This window comes from Onychostoma macrolepis, chromosome 19, assembly GCF_012432095.1.
Source record: "Onychostoma macrolepis isolate SWU-2019 chromosome 19, ASM1243209v1, whole genome shotgun sequence".
Taxonomy (NCBI): domain Eukaryota; kingdom Metazoa; phylum Chordata; class Actinopteri; order Cypriniformes; family Cyprinidae; genus Onychostoma; species Onychostoma macrolepis.
In genome coordinates this window covers 1,726,784-1,746,854 of record NC_081173.1, presented here as the reverse complement: position 1 = coordinate 1,746,854, position 20,071 = coordinate 1,726,784, and the positions used below count along the sequence as shown (strand labels likewise).

The 20,071-nt window shown below is 34.1% G+C and overlaps 1 pseudogene; it reads right to left on the bottom strand.

The window, feature by feature from the left end:
- Positions 1 to 116: 116 nt before the first annotated feature.
- On the bottom strand, positions 117 to 20,022 carry LOC131525515 (deleted in malignant brain tumors 1 protein-like; annotated as a pseudogene).
- Between the last annotated feature and the right edge of the window lie 49 nt (positions 20,023 to 20,071).

Below are 20,071 nucleotides of genomic sequence, written 5' to 3'. Positions count from 1 at the left end.
GCATATTGTCAAACAAACCATACATCAATCGAAATTTATTCAGCTTTCAGAAAAAAAATTGACCCTTATGACTGGTTTTGTGGTCACAGAATAGATTTGCAGTCTAGTTGTTTGGCTAATGGTGCTGTTTATTGACAATATTAGGCCTATAGCTCACACAAATTAATGAAAACATTTTGTGTCATAATTTCACTTACTAGAATTTGGGTACTGAATGTTTGAGCTTGATGGTAGAAGTTAACAGCTGAATTTGTGCAAAATAAAATAGAAATTGAAATATCATTACCTGTGTGGATTTTACATTGTAGAAATATTATGTTTTTTACACATAAAACATTTTGGTTTCTACAATAAAACAGCTGTCTATTACATAGGTACTACACAGCTATTAACATTAACAACTACTTTCTCTAGCATGGCTAATTTTTATCTCTAAAGACCATACAAATATGATGTTTTTTGTGTAATTTCTGTGGTAACTCATTGGCAGAACTATTGGGAGAACTATTGGGTTTACCTGCCAATATCTCTGTCTTAATAGATTAAGTCACATTAAACCATATTTTGCTTTCCAGGTGTGTTCCTATAAGGGTGTGACATCATATGAAAATATATAATCATATATTATAAATAAAATATATAATCAGAGGTTGAAATCAGATCCCACCCAGAAAGATTAAGCTGTGATAAAGCATGCCTGTTAATTTTTGTTAAAATTTTATAGAATTTCAAAGTTTTGTGTAACAAAACGCTTACTGTGTTCAGGTTCGACTGTTATAATAATAATGCAAAAACTGACGCTTTAGATCAACATTTCAAACAAAAATAAAAATATAAACCTTGACAAAAAGTACTCTTTGAGAATGCCTTAATATACATTTAACTCCACAACCTAATAAAAGAAAACAATTATATCTAAAATCAACTAGGGAATTCACAAGCCTCTCTGTAGAGTCCTATACAGAAATCTAGTGGTTATGCCATGAAATTACATGTTTTTCTTTCTTTGCTCTCACCAGGAGGTGCTAATCTGCCTTCATGAATTGGATTTTAAAGGCCTAGTCTCTATTTTAATCTGAAATACTGCATTAAGTGAAAAAATATTTTTAAAAAATATAAAAAAAAAAAAAAAACATTTAAAAAAAAAAGTATTATTTTCAATAGGAAAAATGTATCATAATTATTGCATAAATATGAATTAGTACTATAAAAAATTCTCTCAATATACAAAATAAAATATTATTGAACAAAAACATATTAGGTTGATTTTACTGGGGGGGAAAAGTTCAATTTTCAGGTGTCCGGTCACTTTTGACCGTAAGGAACACAAGTGTGGTTCACAAATAAGGACCACACAAGGGTTAATCTTATGCCTAACATTCCAAAAAAACAATGCCTTAACCCCAACCAGGGATCATTTTTATTTTGATTCATTCTGAGCAAAATATTCTGAGCAAAAGTATTTTTTTCTGTTAAGATTCCAGAGGTCTCCTTTCCAAAAGGCATCCGGTTAGAACAAAATAAAAGGACACTTAATGTTATAATGAGAGTGCATTGTGCTAATACACAAAATAACAATAACATCAGATCAGTCACTTAAGTTTTTTTTTCCAGAGACAGATTCAGTCAAAACCAAAACATTCTATCTGCATGTCATCAGTTACAGATGCTGCTTTTAGCCTCATATAATGATTTTAAAAGAGCGCCTTTGATTAATATGGTCATATCTCATTAGTTTGGTGTCTTTGGTGGTTACAGCCCAGTCATCAGTCCTTGTAAGCATTTAGAAATTCAGAGAAAAGCATTTGTATATGTAAATATTTGTACTGTTTACACTGGTGTGGACTTAATGTACCTACAATGATACTAAAATTTGCTTAAAGGGGTCATATGATGCAATTTCATGTTTTCCTTTGTCTTTGGTGTGTTACAAGCTGTTTGTGCATAGATCAGATCCCTGAATTTGCAGAGACTAAAGTCTCAAAACCAAAGAGTTATTCTTTATAAAAGTTAAGACTCTACCACGCCCTCCTAAAACGGTTCATTCAAACACGCCCCCACATGTCTACGTCACGGTGTGGGAAGATCTGCATAACATTCGCAGAACGATGAGCTTTGTAAAAATCGGTGCATTTCAGAAAGGCGGGGCATAGAGGAGCAACAATAATGTACAGTATGTGGAAAATAATGTGTTTTTTTAACCTTAAACCGCATAGACACATTGCATTACACCAAATACACAAAATAAAGTTATGTTTAGCAAAGTCATATGACCCCTTTAAACATTTATGATAAAGTTTAATTGTACTATGTATAGAAGCAGATATGAATGAACAAAGAAATAACACTGAAAAGACTGAAAGGTCTCAAAGAAGAATGATATACTGTAAAATGATTCTCAGGTATGGTTTCTAATACTGTACTTGTAGTACAGTCAGAATATTTCTCACTGTACACTCTTAAAAATAAAGGTGCCTCACGATGCCACAGAAAAACCTTTTTTGCCTAAATGCTTCCATAAGGAACCTTTAAGAAGAACCTTTCTGTTTTACAAAAGGTTCTTTGTTGGCGAAAGAAGTTTCTTCAGATTATAAAAAGATAAGAAAGAGATGGTTCTTTAAAGAACCTTTGACTGAATGGTTCTTTTTGGAACCAAAAATGGCTCTTCTATGGCATCGCTTTGATTATTTCATCATACATTATACATCACCATTATTTTTAAGAGTGTAACTGTAGCCACATCACAGTCTCTAGCTAATGTAAGTGACTAGGTTGTTGCAAATAATTGCCAATGTCATCATAGTCACTTTCTGAAGAGACTGCCTCATTATCATAGCTGACGGGTGAGTACAACGGGGAGTCCTCTCTGCTGCCGCCCTCTTTATCTAGCTCTGACGATGAAAGACAAACCAAAGAAAATGACATATTAGTGCAATAAAAAAACATTACCAAAAACTCATGGTTTGAGGTAAAGAGGTTTGTATTCTGCATAAACTGAATAGACCGCTGTGAAACATCTCAACAAACCATTAACACCTCAGTTTGGCGTTTAAATGTATATTAATTGCTGCTGGTAGACACACACCTTGGTAATTGAAGTCAGGATCTGTGGTGGGGGCCAGGAATGACCTTCCGGATCCCTGATTCAAGAAATCTGCATTATCTGAGTCACATTTGGAAAACTGTTATATATACATATTGTTATATATATATATATATATATACACATATACTGTATATACATATATACGTATATAAACTAGTCAACATTTGAAGTGGATCAAAACCTAAAACCAAAATGCATTCTTGTCTTAGGACAACTTTGGTGAACTTTTTTGATCCACTTCAAATGTTGACTACTGTATAAATATACATATGTTATATATAAACTGTTATGTATGTATATCTCAGAAACAACAGACAACTACTTCAAAATCCTTAAGTATCAGTTCTGCGTTTAACCCTCCTAAGCTTTTCAAAAGGTTTGTGATTTTTATTTTTTTTAAATAAAAAATAAAAAAAGTAATTTATGGGAACAGCAAGCAAATCCATAAATTATGCTCCTTTTAGTCGATTTTATGTTCTTATTTACCCCATCCATTTGCTGTTGTGGGTCATTTTTGAAGTGTAACCTCTTTTTTAACATTAATTTCCCCTGAAATAGTACAAATAAAATGATGCAAATTTTTGGGAATTTTAGATATTTAAAAATATGCTTCTTTCCTATTCAGCCAAAATACTCACCAAGTTTTAACTTGAAAGTATATATATATATATATATATATATATATATGTGTGTGTGTGTGTGTGTGTGTGTGTGTGTGTGTGTGTGTATATATATATATATATATATCTACACACTTTTTTTTTTTTTACTTTTTTTTAATTATCTGGCTAAACACATGAGATGATATTTTGGCGAGTTCACAATAGCAGCAGCTTGTGATGCCATCCACTTAAGTGGTGCGAAGTCAACGATCTTAAGAATAAAGATTCAGAGATATTGGCGCACATTGGCGCTTTATAAAGAGCAGAGAGCCAGTTGTGTTTTCTGTGTTATTCTGACACTTCTGTCTGTTTCATTTCAGTGTCAGGATCCGGATATTCATGCTCCATGTTTTTTTGTGAGGTTCTTCATCCACGTTTCATGTGCTTGTGTGTTGTTTTGCTTGAGCACATTTGTTTTCATTGGCTACTTGTTCTTGTATTCCCATGTCTGGAGTGAGCGCATGGCTCCTATCATTTATGTGCCTTGTGCAGTACATGTCTTGACCCTGCCTTCTTGTTATCACATTATTGTTTAATTTGCCCCAACTGCCTTCCCTCGTTAGCCTCCTCGCTTCTTCCCTATATATTCTCCCTGCGTGCATTGCTGTGCCAAATCATCTTCTATTGCTCCCAGTCTTGTGCTTTCCATGTCCTATTCAGCTTTGCCCTGCCTTTTACCCTACAGGGGAGATTTGGTTTGTTATTGTTTAGAATTTTTAAACTAAAGTCCATCTAACTCTGCACCTGAGTCTTCACCATTCCTCACACCAAACCTATAGTACTACATGTGGTTAATTAGTATTACTCAGTAATTGTTTGTGTAATTACACAGTAACAAGGAGACCTTAAAATAAACTGTAACCATAAAGTCATGCAGGAATTTGTATATACTGTATAACAAGGAACAACCCCGAAAAAAAAAAAAATATATATATATATATATATATACACACACACACACACACATATATATATAAAAGTCATACTGTTGGACTAAAATGACCTGCATGGCATGTACACAACAGAACACAGCAGTCTGTACAACAGCACTCTTGCTTGTATGATATTGTTTAATTCTTTAGATTCTTTAAAAGAGAATGAAAAGCATGTGTGGTTAAATACCTGCGGTTTGTAGATGATCTCTGTCTTCCCCTGTATTTTCATAGCATTCAGCAGACTCCTGTGAGCACAGGTCCTGTGCATTTGTGCCTGTGTTTTCATAGCATTCTCCTGACGAGGTGCAGGATGACTCAAACGAGTCCACTGTGCGAGAGTTGATGAGAATACTCATTGTAGCCTAAATCAAAGACTTTTATATGTAATTGAATTAATAATATTAAAGACATCTCTCTTCAGTCAATGGTTTGTTATCACAGTTCTCACCACTTGTAGCAGACCCACGCATCTGCTGTGCATTATGATCAGAGATTCGCTGGTATCCTCCCACTGTGACCTCTGCCGGGACAGCTGAGACCAAACCGTGTTAACAGATTTTTAAACTGCTTACACGCATTTTCAAAACTTTGCCTCTTTTTTTCAAAACTTTACACACAAATCCAAGAATTGCACACACAAAATGCAAAATGCCTCGCATCTCTTGCAAAATGAAGCACTGCATTCAAAATATAACAAACTCGAAAGCACACACCTTTGCCATAATATTACTTCCTGTTAGATTTGTGAGTGTTACATAGAGAACTGTGTGTTGTGTTTTGCAAAAAGTGTTTTATGAAACTGAAAACTGAGTCAAAGGCTGAGAATTAGTGTATGGTTTTGCAGATTTTGCGTGTAAGCAGTTGAAAAAACTGTAAATACATTCGGATGATCTGTTATTGTAAAGTGATGTAAAGATATGTTACTGTAAAGCTGCTTTGACACAATCTATATTGTTAAAAGCGCTATATTAATAAAAGTGACTTGACTTGACTTGTTATCTGCCTAAGCCAGTGTGTTAAGATTATTCATCAACAATGTTACACTTTAACATGAATTAGTTATTTCAGCACTCGAGTCAGCTGCTGTGCTCAAACCCTTACGTTATGGACAGGACAAATTGTTTACCTACAGCACATAAGGCTTATGAATGAAATTAATTAGTGACCTTATGAAATGACATTTTGAATGTATGTAGAGTACATTGGATTTTGATTTCATGTTGATGTTATACTGGATAATAGAAATGAAATTGAAATAAAACAAAGTGAAGCCTTTCCCTTCTTACCTTCCTCCATCACACAGTTCAGGTTTGTGCCCTTCACAGCAGGCCTTTTCCCATCTGCACTGTATCGCATTGAGTCTAGAGGAGAAAGAAGAGAGAAGTCTCCTTAAAGTGCTGCTTACTGCTTTCAGTTTTATCTCATGTCATCTACAGAGAAATCAAATCTAGAATGGATTTTACAACACTCATTGTTCTGACATACAGTAGGCGAGACCGGGGATGGTTGTAACAAATTTTGCTTTAACCTCTGTAAATTATTGAATGTTGCTGTATTTAGGCCTATTTTAAATTATTCATCTGTGCACACCATAATTTTTTTAAACCATGCGCCCTTGAAATCTTTAATCAAAGACATCACCATGGGTTATTATGATAATATTATATGCTGGAGATTATGACTTTGAGATTTGTAATGCTTTGTTTCATTCACTCTTAGATCATGTTCTTATTGACGCTGTTAAATTTAATTAAGAAATATTTGGTATATGTAGAAATTTACATAAGCCAAGATTTTAAACCATTTTAGAAGTAGTGTACTGTTAGTGTTGACTATTGTGTAATGTTAATATACAGTATAATATGTTATCTTATGTCAGTGTTACTGCTGAATAAACAGTTAACCTTAGACGATCATGTACTTTTCCCAGCTAATCGTAAACTAACTATTCTTAACTGAATAGTAAAAAAAAACTGCTTCTGTTTCTCTGGCTCCTGGTGTCTTCACTGCTGATTGAAATGTCATTATTTGTGAACTGATCAATCAAATTTGACTATATATTTTGCTAATCAAATTGTACTATAAAAACATACCGTACGTTTCAGAACCAAACTGCCATAATGACTCATTTTCTACTTTTGGGTTTTTATTACATAATTCTTCAGTGCAAGAGTGCCTGTTGTCCCATTTAGGCAGCTGTAATAGTAAAAACGAAAAAGACGTTTTCAAAAGAATTGTAAGACTTATTTAATATGCAAAGATGTTACCCAGTCATAGCAGTGGACATTTGCACTGAAGTTTTAAAAGTGGCCCATGCACTCATTTGAGTGTTCAAATCAGAGGCTAAATTTAGGGTAGAAAACGTCCGTTTTCTGATGTAAAAATCCTACTAATATTATTATAAGCGCATTATAGCAACAGTCCCAAACATTATGAAAGAAAAAGTCCATGACCCCTTTAATAACTATATGTATAAAGTGCATTATTCTTAAAAAAAAAATGTTTATGAACATTTTATAAGACCTCTGCATCATGTGAGGCTTGTCTTATTTTCATTTTAAATAATTTTTATTTATTTATTTATTTTTTTACAAAGTCGTTTGCACCGTGCTCCTTCGTCACCAAATATTTTATCTTGGTGCATCCATCTATTAGATTACATAGTATATAAAACCATGATCCACACAAAAATAGTCTTCTTTTTAGCGATTTATTTTCCATGTCCTATCAGTGATCAATGTCAAATAAAACACTAAAAAGAAGACTATTTTTGTGAGTGTGGATCATGGTTTTATATACTAAGTAATCTAATAGATGGACGCACCAAAATAAAATATTAGGTGACAACAGAGCACGGTGCAAATGGCTTCGTAAAATAATAATAATAATAATTTGTGTTTAAAATGAAAATAAGACAAGCCTCACATGATGCAAATGTCTTATAAAATGTTCATATTTTTGTGAGTGCTGATCATGATTTTATATAAATACATACATTTTTTTTAATGCTTTTTACTGGCCAATGATGATTCTGAAATCACTGAGGCAAACTTGAGAGAACAACTTTATTCCAATGAATCATTCTGTATTCTGTTCTTTTCAATGCCTGTTTTGACATTTATCAACATATAAATTACACGGTGAGCTAAAAGAAAAATATATGTGGTTGAGAAAAGACCATATATTGGTGAATTGTTTCGCCTTTTCATTTCATGTCTGTTTTGAAAGGGCCTTTACACCAGAAAAAAATATGCATTACTTTATGCAATTAGTTCCTTTTTTTAATGAGTAACACAATTTGCTTTTGAAAGTAACTTTCCCAACACTGCTAGCAATTTTATCTCCGTACCTAATTTCTATGTGGTTAAACTGACGGTATAACAGCTGACCTGTGTTACAACCATCCCGGCTCTCTCCTGCTTTCTCAGTATTGTCCATATCACTTAACAATGACTAACTTTGAAAAGTGGACAAAGGAAAAGATGTTTCCGGACTGATGTCATGTTGCTCATAGTCTGTGTCATACGATCCGCTCTCAACGCTACTCTGAGCCCAGATACGCTGAGGAGATACGGGAACTACAAGGGCACAGAGAAAACAATTCACAAATACAGAAAACAAACGTAGAGCATTTACATTTAGTCACTGAGCAGACGCTTTTATCCAAAGGACAATAGAAGCAATCAAAATCAACAAAAGTGCAATAACATGCAAGTGCTATAACAAGTCTCAGTTAGCTTAATGCAGTACACGTAGCAAGGTTTTTTTTTAGAGCATCTGTCAGCCGCATAACATCAGCACAGAGTGAAACACACTCACCCTCAGCATCACTGCTGTTGTTTGTGACTTTGACGAGATGCACAGAGTCTCTGTAGTTGTTTTCCTCTGCTTCGGCCGGGGCCTGCAGGTTCATGTATCTCTTCTGGGCCACAGCAGCTAACAACGAGGGGAAGCACACAACTGGCTCAGTTGTAAATTGCAATGGTGTTCGAATTGTATTGTGTAAAATGTCATTTCTTATTTTATATTTATTCATTTTGCCGTTGATTACGGACATGCTCTTCATATCTCACAAAGGTATTGATGGGCAGTGTTGGGGAGTAACTAGTTACATGTAATGGAATTATGTAATTTAATTACAAAATAAATGTAATTGTAATTAGTTACAGTTACTGAGAAAAAATGTGTAATTAAATTACATTTACTTATGAACATGTTAACGATTACAAAGGGGGTTACATCTGAATATTTTCACAAACACATACAGGTTTAATTGATTTCTTTCATAAATTGCAGTGACTGCTCTTAAATATGAGACACCAATGTTTCAAGATTATAGGACACAGAATAGGACACATGCTTATTCAGTAACTGTTTTATTTTCTACTTGGGTTAATGCTTTATTTTTTAAAGATGAACTGTTTTTTTTCCAAGGCATTGTTAGATGCCAGTGCTGTTGGTTACAGCCAGTTTTTTTCAACTGCTTACACACAAAATCTGCAAAACCATACACCAATTATCAGCCTTTGACTCACTTTTCAATTTCATAAAGCACTTTTGCAAAACACAACTCACAATTCTCTATGTAACACACAAAAATCTAACAAGAAATATCTTGATTTCTTTTTTCAAACGACCAATGAAAATGCCACACTAAAACTTTAGTGTTGCAACGTAAGACAAATGTGTGCTTTTGAGATGTGTTTGTGATATTTTGATTGCAGTGCTTCATTTTGCAAGAGATGTGAGGCATTTTGCATTTTATGTGTGCAATTCTTGGATTTGTGTGTAAAGTTTTGAAGAAAAAAAAAGGCAAAGTTTTGAAAATGTGTGTAAGCAGCTGAAAGAAACTGTAAACTTTTTCTTGTTATGATTTTAATTCTGTATATAACTTCAGAATGATGTCAGAGTAAAAAGAGGTGCTAAAGTCTGATTTTGTGGTGGCTGTGCTTTAAAATTTAATTATTATAATCTTAATTCAAGTGAAGAAGGATTTTGAGGAGTCTGACAGTAATCAGTGTTGAGTCCTACTGTCATGTTAAACCTGCCGGCTTTAAATGTTTCAAAATAATTAACGTTTGAAAACATTAGAAATTTAGAAAATAAATTTAATGTAAATTTAGAAATTCATTACATTTTGAATAGGGTAACTTGTAATCTGTAACCTATTACATTTCCAAAGTAACCTTCCCAACACTGTTGATGGGTCCACAATTTTCTACTAACAGTTCATTGAAAGAGTTGTGCGTTGTGGTGTTGGGCTGTAGGTTTGCACCTACCTTTCTTCTTTTTATCATGATGACACAAGAGGATATTTGTGATAACTGCAATCAAAAGCAAGAAACCAAGAACAAAACACCCCAGTTGCTCTGAAGACAGGAAGAATCCAGGTGGTTTGGCCATTGTCGCAGTTACTGGATGAAACAAAAGAGCCCCAGAGATTATGAAAGAGTGATGCTTTGCCTTACATTACACACCATTTGCATAAACACAGCCAGCCATAAATGTTATCTAATTTTCAAGTAAACTTTAGTTTTTCTTCAAATGTTTTTTTTTGTTGTTGTTGTTTTTTTCTCTGCACAGCCTAACTGTGATTGTAGTAGATTACCTTTATGATCTATTAAATAAGGGAAACTTTACAAATATTGTTTTTGAATCATCTTCAGCTTTAGGATTGTTAGAAAGGTTCAGGATCACCTGTGGTTGCTGGCTCTGAGGTTGGTTGTGGACTGGTGGGAACAGGCAAACCAAGAGAATCTGGAAAAGAAGAAATGCTTGTCTTCAAGCTGTTTTACAGGGTTTCTCTGAGCTGCCTCTGTGCTGCTCCAAACTCACTTTAGAGTCTAGTGTTAAAGGCTGCTTCGCTTCTGTGTAAACGAGCAGCCTTACAGTAACATACAGTACTGTGCAAAAGTTTTAGGCAACTAGTATTTTCAGCAGCTAAAAATAGTTTTAAGTCAGTTATTTCTATCTTTTGCTGTAGTGTGTCAGTAGGAAACATCAGTTTAAATTTCCAAACATTCATTGTGCCATTAATTGTAATAATCCAGTGAGATTTTTGTTTGCTCCACACAGAGATCTGATCTGATCATCATCAGTCTGTCTGGAATGACATGAAACATAACAAAATGAGACTAAATCCAGAAGAACAACGTCTCCAAGACGCTTCAAGAAACCTACTTGCAAAGCTACTTGAGAAACTCTGCTGAAGCGCACCGAGGGCAAAAGCTGCTTTAAACACAAAGGATGCTCACAACAAATGTTGATTTAATTTAGTTAATAGAAGTTAATTGATAAAGAAAATATATTTATGACATTATTTTTGACAGCATCCTCATTTTACAGCATTTTTTAATGTTGCAGGTAGGTTTCTTGAAGCGTCTTGGAGACGTTGTTCTTCTGGATTTAATCTCAGTTTGTTCTGTTTCTTCATGTCTTTCCAGACAGACTGATGATGATCAGATCAGATCTCTGTGTGCAACACTGGCTGCTGTCAGACAAATGTGAACTGATATTTCCTACTGACACACTACAGCAAAAGAAATAACTAACAACCATTTTTAGCTGCTGAAAATACTAGTGGGCTAAAAATTGTGATCAGTACTTTATATATAATTATATTACTAATAATGGACTATAATTGCAAATTGTATGGATACAATGCAGTGGCAGCATTGATGGACAATGGTATTATATTTTCTTTTCAATATTGTTTTATATTAGTTTTATAACAACAACAGTGAACAAACAACACACCAAAAAACAATGACTAGACGACATTACAAATGACAAAAGTGAATGGCATTAGATTTGAGAGCTCCAACAAAGAGGAAAAACAGTGAAACCTGAGTGGATAAAGCTTCAGGAGGCTCTAAATATAGTTTATGAGCTGTATGAACTTTGAGAGTGTTTTTTTTTTTTTTTGCCTGCGTGAAGATTTTATATATTATTTTAGTCTTTCACGGAAGAAAATGAGAGAATTTTTGTAAACTATTGCTTTAGCTATTAAAATGTTATATGTGACATTCAAAAAAACAAAACATCTTACTATTGCAGATCAGCCCAGCTGCTTTGTCATCCTTGCACAAATGTGGGATATTAATGAGTTCAGAGCACTGCCACAGGTCTATGGTATTCTTCAAACAGAAAAAATACCAGAATGATCCATTTTTACGCTTGAAGGCTGGGACGAAGGCTGTGTACTGTTTGACCTCTCCACAGTTCAGCATATTACAGGCCATTGTGCTTTCTTCCTTCTGCCAGGATGCGTCACACACTGTCCCCAGCTACCATTGCGATGGACCTCCACTCTCCCAGAGCATCGGTCCAGACCTCCTGTCAGTCGCAGAGCCTTGTATTCTTCATTAAAATGAGAGAAGATGTGTGAACAGACACATGCAATGAGAAAAAAAAAATCACAAAATCAATTCAACACATACAATACATCAGTGTCATCCTTAACACAGACCAGTTTGATCAACTTTCTGATCACAACAAGGAGAACAACAAAGAAAATCAACAATGAAGAATCAATGATTGAAAATGCAGTTAAGTACTTCACAGGAGAAGAGTCTGTGCACTTCTAGTTTAAGATTGAATTGGGAAACGTGCTGGTAAAAAGAAGTCTGGGATATTATTTGTGACCCTGGACCACAGAACTAGTCATAACCAGCACGGGTATATTTGTTATATTGTTGTATATCTGTTTCCCCCGTGTTTTGGTTCTTTGTTTGTCCATGTTTTGATATTAAACTGCCTGCATTTAGATCCACATTCCCTGCCTGCCTACTTCATCCTAAAGCTCATAACAAACACATAGCATCACGTACCTGAGCAAACCACACTTGCATCCTCCTTATGTCCGCAGTCATGTCCATTCGTAATCGCCGGACATTCCCATAAGCTCCTCTCTTTTCCAGTGCAGTTGAGCTCATCCATGTGTATTGGGCCTGTGCCCTGGCCATACGGCTCACCCTGCCCGCTGACAGACACAGCGTACCCGCAGCCCAGCTGTGCACACACCACATGTGCATCATCCATATCCCATCCATCATCACACACTGTGCCCCAGGAGCCCCTCCACACCTCCACACGGCCCCCGCAGCGATGACCGCCCCCCTCCAACCGAACAGCAGCGTTGCCTGAAGAACCAGACGCAACATTTAATCATTTAGACAATAAAGATAATATTTACATGATACAGACATATAGAAACCTTCACATATAAATTAAAACCATGTTTATAATAATGCAATTACTATGTTTATGAAGAATGTTTACTAAAAGGTTTTACATTTTACATTTACATTTACGTTTTACATCCAGATTGTGTCAAAGCAACTTTCCAATATCAGAATAGGAAAATAGTGTCAATAATGTAAAATGACAAGATTAAACACTCAATTTTCAGTTAAAGGCATTTCAGTATTGAATTCAGTGATGTCATCATCCAGCTCAGTTCAGTTTAAATAGTATCTGTGCAATCAAGTCGACGAAATCGCTGGAAATTAAGTGTCCCCAACTAAGCAAGCCAGAGGCAACAGCGGCAAGGAACCAAAACTCCCTCCGAGACAGAATGGAGATAAAAACCTTGGGAGAAACCAGGCTCAGTCGGGGGGCCAGTTCTCCTCTGACCAGACGAAACCCGCAGTTCAGTTCCAACCGCAGCAAAGTCGGATTGTGTAAAGGGCTTATCTGGTTCCCAATAATAACGTTCACTTGCAGAACGCAAGCTTCTAGAGGCACATAAGTCTGAAGTAGTGAATTTAGATAAAGGGGTGCAGAGCCAGTGGTGGTTTTGTAGGCAAACATTAATGCTTTGAATTTTATGCAAGTAGCTAATGGTAGCCAGTGCAAATTGATAAACAGAGGTGTGACGTGTTCTTTTCGGCTCATTAAAGACTAATCTTGCAGGGGCATTATGGATTAATTGTAGAGGTTTGATAGAACTGCTGGAAGACCTGCCAAGAGAGCATTGCAATAGTCCAGCCTGAACAGAACAAGAGCTTGAACAAGGAGTTGTGAAGCATGTTCCTAAAGAAAGGGCCTGATCTTCTTGATGTTGAATAAAGCAAATCTGCAGGACCGGGCAGTTTTAGCAATGTGTTCTGAGAAAGTCATCAATCATAACTCCACGGTTTCTGGCTGTTTTTGAAGGAGTGATGGTTGATGTGTCTAACTGGATGGTGAAATTGTGATGAAACGATGGGTTTGCTGAAACCACAAGCAGTTCTGTCTTGGCAAGGTTGAGCTGAAGGTGATGGTTAGACAAGCTGAGATGCGAGCAGATCATCAGGATGGAATGAAAGGTAGAGTTGAGTGTCATCAGCATAGCAGTGATGTGAAAAGCCATGCCTCTGAATGACAGAACCTAGTGATGCCATGTAGACAGAGAAGAGAAGTGGTCCAAGAACTGAGCCCTGAGGCACACCAGTAGCTAGATATCACGACTTGAACACCTCACTGTTTTAAAAGTAGAAATGTGCAGCTTGTAAAGTGCACTAATAATTTTTCCATACAAAAATGTTTGCTATTTGAAATAACATTGTCTAATTATTTATTTTCAAGCTGGACTAATTCGAGGGTGAGTAAATGATGACAGACTTTTCATTTTAGGGTGAACTATCCCTTTAGAGGGTTTATCAGCTTTACACGGTGAAGCAGAAAAATTGCACAGACATTTTGTCACATAACTTTCACATGTATAATGTGTAAGTTATATTATAGATTATAGATTTCAAAATAGTGTGTATTTTAACAGCATATCCAGATGCAGTGTTGCATCCTATATGGTAAAAAAAAATATTTTGTGTGACCAAAATATAATTTAAATATATGCCAAAAATATGTTAAACAGTGAAGCTCAATGAAATATATTTTTGAAATAAAAATATATTTAGTTTCAACCCCCATAGACCAAAACATATTTCAAAATATATTTTAGGGGTAAAAACTATGCATTTCCAATCTTACAGTAGCCAAGGCTAAATGCAAATTATATATAGTTCTATAACATTGTATTATATAACATTGTAAAGTGTGTTCTTTGCTGAATTTTATTCAAATGTGTTATATGTTCATATGTGTTATAGACAACAAAATAAGTTTTTCTTTAAATGTGACATACATGAATGTATTTTCTTGGATTAAAATATATAGCACAAAATATATTTAAATATTTTTTAAATATACTTATAAGTTTAACATATATTTAAAAAATGGTAACACTTTACAATAAGGTTCATTAGTTAACTACATTAGTTAACATTAACTAATAATAAATTGCACTTATACAGGGTTTATTAATCTTTGTTAATGTTAATTTCAACATTTACTAACACATTATTAAAATCTTGTTAACATTAGTTAATGCACTGTGAACTAACATGAACTAGCAATGAACATCTGTATTTTTATTAACTAACGTTAGCGAAGATTAGTATCAATATAATACAGTAACAAATATATTGCTCATGGTTAGTTCATGTTAGTTAATACATTAACTAATGTTTAACTAATGAACCTTATTGTAAAGTGTTACCTAAAAAATATAATAAAATATATTGGTATAAAATATATTTATGCAAATATATTTGGGAGCACATATTTTGTATATTTTGAGATACATTTAAAAATATTTATAAAATATATTTTAAATTAATTGTTTTTTATATAAGTCCTTTAATGTAAAAATTAAATTTTCAGTTTCTTTTTCACAAATTGAGGCACACACGAAAATGATTTTCTATGATAACTGATATCATGTCACAGATGCTGCCAACAGAACTTAACTTATACTGAACCCAGAACATTTATTTAAATAAATATACTGTCACTGATTTCATAACTATAACATGATAATGGAAAATGTAGCGACTTACCACATTTAACTTCAGAAAGGACTGAGCAACTGGAGTTAATAACCTCACTACAGTTCTTCAACTGATAGTTGTGATAAACACAGTTTGAGAAACAGGTCGTGTCCAATCCCGCTCTGTTCTGACTGAGACTGTAGACCTGTCCACAGCCAAGCTCATGGCATATCTCATGGGACACACTGTGGACAGCGTCTTCAGGCAGAGACACAGAAGATTTCGGGTCTGGGGATTTAATAGTCCAGAAACATGGGCTAGATATTTGAGCCACAAAGGGAGAACCTGCGGGTAAAAGAAAAAAATTTACAATTTAAAACTCAAGAATTTTTATAAGACGCAAATATATCATTCTCTTAAATAAATAAATAAATAGCTTTAAAAAAATAAATAGTTTTTAAAAAATAAATACACATTTTATAATAAATAAATATAAAAAATATATATATATTTTAAAAAAATAAATGTTACAACATTATAAATGTAGTTCTTCTTTGAAATATCAGCTATGCATCTCATTTTTCATCATTATTTTTATTTTAGTAATTTATTTAAACTACATTTAAAACAGAAGCAAAACAGTTTTATGCAATGCATTCCATGTTCTGTTTCACATCCCACCGGTTCTTACCGCAAATGACCTCAGAAAGCATCGTGCAGCGGCTTCTCACAGTCTGACTGCAGTTTCTTAGCTCGGAGTCATGGTAAAGGCAGCCTGTGAGACAGGTACTGTTGAATTCTACATCATATGTCCTTAATTTATACACATCGCCACATCCCAGAGACAGACAGATCTGAGCGGATAGACGGTTAATATCCTCCACGGCTAAAACTGAAGAGGTGCTGAGGGTCCAGGAGCATGAGCCAGATCGCTGATCTGCTTGTGACACAACTGAGAATACAAGAAAATGTACACTTTACTTTTTCAATGCATACTACTGGTCTGTTAACTCTAATCATTGGTGTCTATAATTCCAAAGAAAAAAAAATGTCTCTGTAATATTTAATCAAAATGTAATAACTTAGCTCTGTCTTTGCCTCTTTTCTATTGACTTTAAGAATGCAAAGACTAACTGGATAATGTTAACCAAGATATTTTAACCCAAACATTTTTTTTAAGCATTTGATCTCGCAGTTGATTGATATCCGATTAATCCCCAATGCATGAAATTAAAACAGCCTGCTTCTGAAATACATCACATTATGGAAGTATCAAGTATGTGAATGGTATTTCACTTTGAGTGAATATCTCTCCGAAATACATCTAAAATATCAAATGGATATTAAATGTTGTTACATGAGTGCACAGACATATTGAACCCAATTAAAGCAATACAGCACAATGCTGCTATTTGAACACACAACATTAATTTATAATAAACCACATAATAATGGTGTTCAGATTGTAACAATAGCATGGAGTCCAACATAATCCGACATCTCACACGCAGCCTGTTTGATGTGCCACCTGTTTCAGTGCAACAAAGAGAAAAACAGTGGAAGTGAGCAAATGTGCACCGGCTGAATAACGAGTGTGTCGCCGCAACATCCTGTCAAACTCTTCAAAGCAGTTGCAAATTATGTTAAATATTTTTGACAATGCTCTAAATCTTTGCATCACAACATTCAGAAGTCAACAGAGTCAAAAAAGTGCAATGCACATGTAAACTACTAAAAGAAAAAAAATCCATGAATATCAATATGACATACAATATTAGGACAGCAAATAACTCACGTTTCACATTGACCCTGACCTCTGGAGGCTCAGTAGAGATGAGACTGTCGTATCCTGAAAAAAAAAAGACAAGAAACTTTATCGTCTTGATAAACTGTTGCCTCTATATTACATAGCTGGAATAATATTTTTACCAGATTAATGAGAAAGTGAGTATTTAATGCAAAATCACATAGTTTTGTTGCACCGTGTTCCATTATCAACCGCCAGATCATTGATTTTCCATAAAACACAAGTGCAGCTGACAGCTCGGTGTTTCTGCTAAAGTTTTATTCTGTGCAACCACTGAAAGACTTAAACTAAACTACATTACATGACAACTGAATGGTTAATTACATAACATTTACATCTAACATTTGAGTCTGCAACAAAATAAGGGGGATCACAAAAATGTTTGTTGTTTTTTTAGTACTGCCTTGAATAATATATTTCACATAGCACCTGCTTATAGTACACAAGACAAAATAATTTCTGAATTTACAAAATTGACCCAGTTTAACAGTAAATTGTTGTGATTTGTAATGCTATGTGTCATTATGTGGATGATCTTTGACTGTTTTATTTTTTTTGTCTTCTGAGAAGCATGTAAGTATCATACATGGCTTCTAAATGGTAGCCCTAAATGAAAACAATACAATCTTTAAAAAAAAAAGAAATATTCATATCTTCATCCTGTTCAAAATTTTACAACCCCGGCTCTTAACGCTGTTTTCTTGAGAATCAGTGAATGTTTGCACCTTTTGTAACCTGTGTTTGAGTCTCTCAAAAAAAAAGAAGTTGTGGACTATCCAGGGGACGACACACAGCATTACTAGTCAAGTGTATGTAAACTTAGCTAGAACACGGCAATTTTTTATAAATTCAGTTCTTAATTTGTCTTGTGTAACATACTGTAATTAAGCATATTTTATGTGAAAAAGCTTGTGCATGTTGTGAATGAATTTAATGAACTTAGACTTTCCTGATAACCTTTCAGTAAATGCACTTATCATCAGAACTACTAGAACACGGTCGAACGTGTGGCTTTGTCAAGTGTGTTTATAGGCTGTGGTTAGGCGGTCATTTATCATATTAAATAAATAAAAAAATAGCAAATTATTTAAATGCATTACTATACAATAAAATCTATTTTTAAGTATTTTTCTTTATACATCTCCTTATTTATTTGATTTATTTATTTGTTTACTTTTTTTCCCCACTGACACAGACATGAAAATGAAAAAGACTGACATGGTTTTTAAAGCTATTGTCATCCCTCCAGACGTCTTAAAATGCACATATTTAGATCAAGGAATGATCTTTTTGTTTCTTGTTCAGAATCAGTGAATGTTTGCACCTTTTGTAACCTGTGTTTGAGTCTCTCAAAAAAAAAAGTTGTGGACTATCCAGGGGACGACACACAGCATTACTAGTCAAGTGTATGTAAACTTAGCTAGAACACGGCAATTTTTTATAAATTCAGTTCTTATTTTGTCTTGTGTAACATACTGTAATTAAGCATATTTTATGTGAAAAAGCTTGTGCATGTTGTGAATGAATTTAATGAACTTAGACTTTCTTGATAAACTTTCAGTAAATGCACTTATCATCAGAACTACTAGAACACGGTCGAACGTGTGGCTTTGTCAAGTGTGTTTATAGGCTGTGGTTAGGCAGTCATTTATCATATTAAATTAAAAAAAAAAAAAAGCAAATTATTTAAATGCATTACTATACAATAAAATCTATTTTTAAGTATTTTTCTTTATACATCTCCTTATTTATTTGATTTATTGATTTATTATTTTTATTGTCATTTTTATTTATTGTCATAAAATTTTACAAAATACTTTAAATACATGCTTTCTTTTCATAAAAAAATATTGAAAAGACAATTGCGGTTTTTCACAGATCATTAAGCAGAACAATCATTTTCAGCCATGATATTAATAAGAAATTTTAGAGTACCAAACCAACATATTATAATAATTTCTTACTAGCTGCTGAAAATGGATATTTACCATAACAAGACAAATATAATTTCGTTAACAAAAAAATATTATTAAATATTAAAAAGAATTATTAGAATCCTTACTGATCCCAAACATTTCAATGATAGATAGATAGATAGATAGATAGATAGATAGATAGATAGATAGATAGATAGATAGATAGATAGATAGATACCTTGTACTAAAGCAATAGTTTGGATGATGGTTATGAAGATCAAGGTCTCCATTCTCCATTAGATGAATGAGGGTTGTGTTCAGTACTGCTGAGCTTTCGCTCTCTGAATCACAGAGAGGAAGTGATACCTCACTTCAATTCTGCCTGTTTTTTTTTTTGTTTTTTGTTTTTTCTTCTTTCTTGTTTTTGTTATGTTTTTCCCTGAAACAACACATTCCATATAAACCATTATTTTTTTTCCAAGTGTGCTGATAGTATACTTATTTTAAACAAAATAAGAGTGAATGTCCTCAGGACAACATCAATTTTCCTAATTCCGTCAAATTTATTAATAACTTAATAGCTTTGTGTAACTGGCCTGGATGCGAGAGTATATAAAAATATAACTTCTTAGAAAATAAAACTAAACTGAAGTCGATCACTTGAGTGCATGCATTAGCTCCACACACGTGTGTTTACATTCTCATGAGGCGCACGCGGCAGCACAAGCGCTCCTCCCATTGGTCAGTTTGGTTCCGAGCCCCGGGAAACGCATTAGAAAGTGTAGAGGAAGAAAGCTTAATATGAAAGAAACGTAAACAAAAAATGTGGGTATA